The sequence below is a fragment of the Octopus bimaculoides genome, chromosome 2, assembly GCF_001194135.2.
Source record: "Octopus bimaculoides isolate UCB-OBI-ISO-001 chromosome 2, ASM119413v2, whole genome shotgun sequence".
NCBI lineage: Eukaryota > Metazoa > Mollusca > Cephalopoda > Octopoda > Octopodidae > Octopus > Octopus bimaculoides.
In genome coordinates, this window is record NC_068982.1 from 76,980,387 (window position 1) to 76,989,178 (window position 8,792).

Here is an 8,792-nt window from a genome sequence, read left to right on the forward strand (position 1 = left end):
TTTTAAAAAATATTTTGCATTCATTCATAAAATGCTTTTCGTTTTTTAAAAAAAATTTTTACTAACATGGCTTTACTAGGTCTACAAATTTTGACATTTGCATGTCTTTTTGAAGTGGATTTTTACATCGGAATACTCTCTTCATAATACTAATTTTTCTTTTCCTCCTCATAAACTGGAGTTACTTTTTATTTTTGAGTTAATGAAGTTTTATCTCTATCTTGCTTTTGCTTTTTTTTTTAACATGTAAATGAAGACTTCAAAATTAAATTAAAATATGTTTTTAAAATGTTGGTGTGACATAGCTGAGCTTTTATATTTTAAAATTCTGCATTTTTGCTTCTGCCTCATCAATACGCAATATATAGCTGTTATTCAGTGATATGCAGTAAGACATCACTATATGTTATAAGAAAAGGGTTTGCAGTTGAAACAGAGCTGAAAGATTTGATGAATCTATTAACCTCATCTTGTTTTTCTTTAAGAGAATTGTGAGTTGCAATAAAGGTTTGTAAAGTTCAAAAGTAACCCAATCTCAATCTGTACCAATATGTCAGGCAAAATCAATCAGTTTATACCAATCTTTAAATGAAAATATAATTTTCCAAACAATCCATACTATTACAGTAATAATTGACTGCTTTTGTCTCGGTACTAGGCTGTTTAAATATATATTTCCCCATGGTCGAGTCATATTAATATAATAGTAGTAATGCAAGCAAAGCTTAAGTTTTTTTCATCAAATATCATCATCCTTTTTCATCCATTCTTTTTCTATGCTTACTTAGTGTTGGATGAATCTTCTCCTCTACAGTGTCTTGCCACTTCATCCTGTCATTTATCATCTCCTTCATACAGGTTCAGTATCCTGAGAGAAGCTTTTACCACTTCTTCTTCTCCTTTCCATGTATTCTAAGGAAGTTTTCCAAATACCAGGAGCTGGTAGAGCAGTGCAAAAACCAGAGCTAGCAGGCACATTGCAAAGTAATTGAAGTGGGCTGCCAGAGTGTCATCAGGCATTCATTCTGTAAAGCTATGACTAGGCTTGGAGTTACTAGTGCAACAATGAAGGCAGCCATAAATTCCATTACTAAAGCTGCAAAGAAAGCCACTAAGTGACTTTTGATAAAGATGATAGACTGGTGGTTCATTGCTACTGTGATGCAAGCTGGGACTTGATCAACTCTGGTTGGGTCAACAAGGCAAGGGAGTCTGATGATGAAAGACCTGAAACCCCAGAAACATCATTGATGATGCATCCCAAAGCATGCAGAAGTTGTATCTTGGAACATCACTGAAGATTACCTTTTCTCTTTTTTTTTTCCGTTATATCAATGAAATTCTATGCAAAGCTTAAAGCAAACCGTTTGGTGACATTGCAAATTAAAAGTGACAGGGTACATCTCCAACCTCTGGAAACTTATCTATTCAGGATTGTCTAGAATTGTTTTAGAAGGAATAGGATCAGTTACAAATTAATTGGCAGTAAACCTTAGTAGATAATCTGAAATGGAATGTCTGGGTATCTGTTAACATTTTATATATTGGAAGTGAAACATAGGATTTTCGAGCGAGATCGTTGCCAGTGCCCCTGGACTGGCTTGTGCGGGTGGCACATAAAAGACACCATTTCGAGCGTGGCCGTTTTCGTGCGGGTGACACGTAAAAGCACCCACTACACTCTCTGAGTGGTTGGCGTTAGGAAGGGCATCCAGCTGTAGAAACTCTGCCAAATCAGACTGGAGCCTGGTGTTGCCATCCGGTTTCACCAGTCCTCAGTCAAATCGTCCAACCCATGCTAGCATGGAAAGCGGACGTTAAACGATGATGATGATATACACTATTATATTATATCTTATCCAAAACATATAAAATAAATTATGTTGATCCTAAATGCTAATCATAAAAAACTGGATAGACAGGACTACTAATGAGGGAACATCATCATTGTCATTTTTTATGTGAACTAGGCTTCTCATGGGAGCACAAGACCAAAGCAGAAATGTATGGATACACTCTGCTCATCTCTATTATCTGTTCAATGCAGAGTAGGCTTTGCTGAACAACAGTCCATATCAGATGTTATATGATGAACACTTTGGTACCCTAATAGAAGACAAAAACCCACTTAGTTACATTGATGTTATTGGCAGAAATACACATGAAATTGAAGAACTACCATGGGTTTTTAATAAGGTAAAGACATTTTTGGTCTGTACCCATTATGAGACCACTTGAAGAAGAGGAGAAATGTTATGTTTATATTGGGGTTGGGGACAGTTTATGTTTTTGATATTGGTGATGCTAAGTAAGAAAATAGGTTGATACAGGTTGAATAAGTTTATTTATTTTATTTTGAATGTAGATACTCTACAAATATCACATACATACCCAAGGCAATATCACAGTCCAGTGACTGATGTAAGGAAGTAAAAGAATATATGTAACAATAATTGGGTCTGAGCCAGGAAAACAAGTGGTCTGTACATTGTGATGACAATAATTGTGAAAAGCCTTGATATTCATACAAGGTTTTAGAGCAGACAATGTTAAAAACTATGATCTTTGTAGCTGTTGATTCTGGTCATCATCATCATCATCATTTAACATCCATTTTCCATGTTGGCATGGGTTGGATGGCTTGACAGGAACTGCAAGACTAGGGGCTACACCAGGTTCCATAGTCTGTTTTGGTTTCCATAATTGGATGCCCTTTGTAATGCCAACCACTTTACAGAGTGTACTGGGTGCTATTTATGTGGTACTTTGGTTTTAGGATGTCACTGCTGTTATGGTGGGTGGGTCTTCTTGAGTACAGCAATGCACCACATATCTCAGTCCTCTGTCATCGCCTTGTAAGGCTCAGTGTTTTGAGATCAGTCTTCAATACTTCATCCTGTCTTCTTGGGTCTCTCTTTTCCACATCTTCACTCAACTTTAAGTGATCAGCACTTATTTAACTGCATTTCATTTAGTCTAATTCTGTTCTTAATTAATTGGGTTATAACTCTCTCCACAACTTTCATTATCTGGACCAGCAATGTGATGCCTCTGTAATTAGCTCTGTCTAAGGCACCTGCCTTTGTAACAACTAACAATGATGCTGCTACACCAGTCACTAAGGATTTCACCTTCCTGAACAACCTGATTAAGTATATGGGTGACTAGACTGTATCCAACTCTTCCAGATACCTTAAGCATCTCAGTAGTGACACCTGATGGACCAGGGGTTCCTGTCTTCATATCTTTGATTGCCTTATCTATCAAAATGCTGTCAACTAGAATAGCTGGTCTCTCTTTTGGGGTCACATGAAGGAGACTCCCTTTTTCCATTCATTCTTCACATTTAGTAGCCTTTCATTGTAGCTCTTCTACACATCTTTCTTTTCAGGATCACCAAGAGCATTGTACCATTATCTGTTTGTACACGCTTCTCTCCCACAACATCTTGGTTCTCTCTAATACACTGCCTAGGAATCCGGAACACTTCAAGTCTCTGATCTTCACACTGTAAGACAGAGGCAAACTTCTTTCTTTCTGCTTCTGTCCTAACTAGATGCCTAGCTTCTCTTTTAATTATCTGATATGGTTCTTTGCTACCCCCCACTCTTCCACTCTTTCCAAGCCCATCTCTTCTTTTTTATAGCCCTATTGACCTCACTGTTCCACCACCATGTTACCCTTGGTCTGGTGAAAGCTTTGCTTCAACCATAGATTTGGTCTGTCATTTTCAGTAGATTGTTCCATAAGAACTTCCAGTTGTCCTCTATGTCCTATGTCTCCATGTCTTCCTCCTTCTCTCAAAGACATCATTAAGGACATCTCCTAACATCTACTGTTTGAAGGGTCCTTGAGCTTCCATAACCTCTTTTTCCATATCATTTTGTATCTCTGGATCCTTCTAGCCTTAAGTTTGAAGTCACTTACCTCTAACCTATGTTGAGTTTTACATTCTTCACCTGGCAAAGACATTGCATTCACAAGCATATGCCTATCCCTGTTTCTGGTGAGGATATAGTTAATCTGGCTAGTGTGCCCACCAGATTGATAGGTGATTAGATGGCTGACAGGTTTCCTGAAGTTGATGTTGCAAACCATTAAGTCATTTGCATCACAGAACTCCAGCAACTTGTTCCCTCCAAAGCCATAGCCTCAGTGCATGCCATGAAAATATCAGAGTGTTTCTGACATGGCCATTGAAGTCCCCTGCCACAATGAGAATGAGGTAGTCTACTGAAGGGATTCATACAAATGGTCCTTCTGAATATTTGTAAATCTGACATTTAGAGCATACTCAGAGATAAATGACATTGTTACATTAAACAGGACTAATCTTAGCTTCATAATCCTGTCACATACCCTAATTACCTCAATCACCTTGTCCAACCATTTCTTTGCCAAAAGAATACCTAGACCACCTAACCTATCATTGCTGCCTGCCCAGAAGAACACACAAGCAGTCTGGCTGAGGCTGCCCTCCACCATACCTCTTGCACATAGCTCATGTCTACACACCTCTGCTCAAGCATTTCAACAATCTCACCAGACCCACCTTTCTTTGTACTAACAGTGATTGTGACAGCTCTGAGCTTGTGAACTTGGCATGCCTGGAGGAAAGTTGTTGGGATGTTTTCAGCATCTGAAAAGATGTTTTGCAATTGGTTGCCTAAAGGTAGTGGGTCCTTCAGGTAAGCAGGTACAAGTACAGGTTGCAGCATGGATTGCATTTTCCTTCAGTCCCGTAAAGCCTTCAAGTTTACGCAACTGCAATGGGGAGAAGCAGATGAGGGTGAAGAAGAGGAGGGAGAAGTTTTCAATAATAATAATATTATTATTATTATTATTATTATTATTATTATTATTATTATTGTTTTTATCAAAGCAACAATTAGTTTTTGGATAAATGTATGTTCACGAGAGAACATGATAATCATAGCTGTTTTAAATAATGCTGTATAAAGAACTAAATATTTAGTGTGTAGCAAAAAAAAAATCCGCCTTATCTACCATTCTTGATAAATTTTTCAACAGCACAGTGGTCACTGGACCAAACAATGAGGGTAACTGGAAAACAGTGGTCAAACAGGAGGATACCATTACTACCTGCTTGACTTCACTAGCAACAGAGTGTAGCAGAAAAACCAATGAGAGGGTTTTTTGTTTTTTTTTACTGCAGCTTGCATGATGGAAATATAGTCTCTACTGTAGAAAGCCCAGCAAGGTTTCTGCAATTCTAGTGAATGTTTTTATTAACTGTTTCCGATATATTGAAGCATGAATTTTGTTTAAGCAAATGACAATCAAGTACATGGCATTCACAAGCCTCAAGAAATATAAAACACTACAGCAACAATGATTGCATTTTGTCTTCAAACAGAGGCTAAATTAGTTTCCAATACATCATTACTTGTATGTATGTCAGTTATTTGTCAGTTTATCTGGGCCTGACATTCTCAGATCTGACCACACCACTTGTTATGTCTTCCTTGATCTACCTCTGTCAGACACACACACAAACACACATATATACATGCGTCATCTATTTACATATCTACTGAGGGATCAGTACAGTTACCACTATGTTGTATACCATAAGTCAATGGTATTGAATTCTTGTCACTTCTCAACTCACAGGAACCCAATATTTACACATAAAAATCTCTAAAGTCACTACAATCCTTGAACTCTAATACAAGAATCACTTTCAGTTTTAAAACTATATTTCTTTTGATATAATGAAAGTGTATGATGGGATGGGGGAGGAATATTTCAATCATCATCATCATCATCGTTTAACGTCTGCTTTCCATGCTAGCATGGGTTGGACGATTTGACTGAGGACTGGCAAGCCAGAAGGCTGCACCAGGCTCCAATCTGATCTGGCAGAGTTTCTACAGCTGGATGCCCTTCCTAACACCAACCACTCCGAGAGTGTAGTGGGTGCTTTTACGTGCCACCGGCACAAGGGCCAGTCACACAGTACTGGCAACGGCCATGCTCAAAAAGGTGTTTTTTACGTGCCACCTGCACAGGAGCCAGTCCAGCCAATATTTATATTAATAGTTTAATTATTCTGATCATAACTCTTTTTCAAATATGTATCTCGTTTGGTTTATCTCTCAGGAATATAACTGAGAAAACTTTGTAAGATAAGTAAAATTCATCATCAGCCAAGTGCTCTCCTGTGTCCAAGGGTCAGCTTGCCAAAAACTCGACAGTTCCCTCTGTGTTGTGCTGCATACACACAATCAGCCAGGCTCTTGTTTCCAGTCCATTCTTTGATGTTGTCAATCCACAACATTTGTGACAGTCTCTTGCTCTCTTCCTCTCCACATTTCCTGTCAGGGGGGTTTGGGGGCTTTGTGAAATAAACATCAGAGGTACTTTGTCCCAAGCAGAACCTGCAGAAACTTTTTTAAGGTGTTACAAGTTTTTTGTCTTACTTAATGGTGACTGAGTAATCACATTGTTGGGAACCATTCTGTATCTTCAGCAGATATCTCAGAGCCATGATCAGTTCATCCTTTAGCCTGAATGGAGCAGCAAAGGCTAGATTACCCTTCACTTGCAGGAGTTTCAAACCAATCTTTTCTACAAGAACTAGTACTGGTGTTGCATGTGGTCCTACAAGTTCAAATTCTGTTTAGAGCACTAAAAATGGTACAACCCAAAATAGAAGATAAAAAGTTTAATTGAATATGTCTTTAAACACTAGCACTTTTCATTATGTCAAATCTACTTGTACAGATTTACTTTTCTAACCTCTCTACCTTCATCTATCTCCATTCCTACAATATGATACCATTCAAAACTTACTGCCACCACAATCTGTATTTGCACTAACATCATATGGCATTAAGGACTAGAAAAGATGAGGTACAAATTTGTTGCCATGGAAATTGAAATGTTATTGTCAGTGAGCAGATGTACGTTTCAATTTGTGTGTGTATATATACACATACACTGCGCACGCACACACGCAGGCATAGCTGTGTGGTTAAGAAGCTTGCTTCCCAACCATGTGGTCTCAAGTTCGGCCTCAACTGCACATCATCTTAGGTAAACATCTTCTATAGCCTGTGGCTGACTAAAGCCTTCTAAGTGGATTTGTTAGACAGAATCTAAGAAGCCTGTGTATGTGTGTGTATATATATATATATATCATCATCATCATTATTATTATTTAATGTTTACTCTCCACACTGGTATGGGTTCGACAGTTTGACATATAGTTGTAAACAAGCATCATCATTATACAAGCGATGTTGTTCTGCTTCCAACCTTCCATGAAAAATGTCTGGCCATGGGGAAATATTACCTTGCTTGAAAATAGCTGAAGGTTGACAACAGGATGAGCATCTGACCATGGAAAATCTGCCTTCTACAAATTCCGTCTCACCCATGCAAACATGGTAAAGTGGACACTAAATGATGACAATGAATGAAACACACACACTCTTACAGTTTACCTTGTTTTATTTGATTTGAATTTCTCTATTTTCCCCTCTCCCATTCTTTTGGATCCCAAATCTCTGATATCCAAGTTCTCCTTACCTCTCCCAATTTTTAATTCAACTTTGCTTCTTTTTTTAATGTCTCTTTATTTAATACTTGTTTCAGTTATTGAATTGTGACCATACTGGGGTACCACTTTGAAGGATTTAGTCAAACAAATCAACCCCAGTACATATTTTTAGGTCTGGTTCTTAATCTATTGGTGTTTTGTCAAACTGCTAAGTGACAGGGACAGAAGCAAACCAACACCAATTGTCAACCAGTGGTGGGGGATAAATACACATATACTTGTATATAAAGGGCTTCCACTTAATATCTGTCTAACCATATCTACTCACAAGGCTTTGGTCAGTCTGGGGCTGTAGTTGAAGACACTTGCCCAAGGTTCCATGCAGTGGGGCTGAATCCAAAAGTACATAATTGCACAAAAAGGCCAAGTATACTTCATTACCTCTTGTGAGCATCTAATTTAGTTGAACAACTTGAGAAATGTATGTAAAATATGTGTGACTCACACATACACCATTCTTGCAGGTTGTTAGCTCTGTTTCTCACATTTCTTGAGTAGCATTTTGTATTTCAAGGGTTCTATCAGCTTTTAATGTTTTACAAAATCAAGAAACGTTAACAATGTCTGAATACATACACACAATCTTCTCTGAAAGAATGGAGTAAATGAGGGAGCCTCTATGTGGTCACTCAATTTCTTAGAAATAGCAGCAAAGCTCCTTCAAGTCATAGTCTATCATCACTGGAATGGATATGCTGGTAATGTGATTCTTCTGAGTTGCATATAGGAAAAAGATGGGATGGTCATGACTAGAATACTTTTGATTAAAAGTCTGTGCAATCAGGACTGATCTAGAGTTAAACAACGACTAATAGCTATCCCTCTGTGACATTTGTGCATATTTCCCCCCTCCAATAAAAGTATCATAAAATATATCCATCATCCCTCATCAATGTATGAGACTGAGAATTTGTAAAAGCACATGCTTATGATTTCATTGTTGCTATACCACTGTCATGTAAAATCATTTGGCAGCTGTTTTATTTAACCATTCACTGCTTATATATATATATATATATATATATATATATAGATATAGAATTCTGCATGGTTTTTATTCTCCATGTTTCTCTCTTTGTCTTTCTAAACTCAATGTACATCCAAAGTTGAAAGAAACACCAAGAGCTATTCACTGGTATTTGCTCTTTTTACTGCTGCTAAATGTTGTTGTTGTTGTTTTTATTTTTTTTAAATCTTTATTGTCAAC

At 37.6% G+C, this 8,792-nt stretch overlaps 1 protein-coding gene across 3 annotated transcripts in view; it reads left to right on the plus strand.

Moving 5' to 3' along the window:
• Positions 1 to 8,792, plus strand: part of LOC106869687 (calcium uptake protein 1, mitochondrial) — a 51,926-nt gene that overhangs the window by 22,490 nt on the left and 20,644 nt on the right. The window lies entirely within an intron of this gene.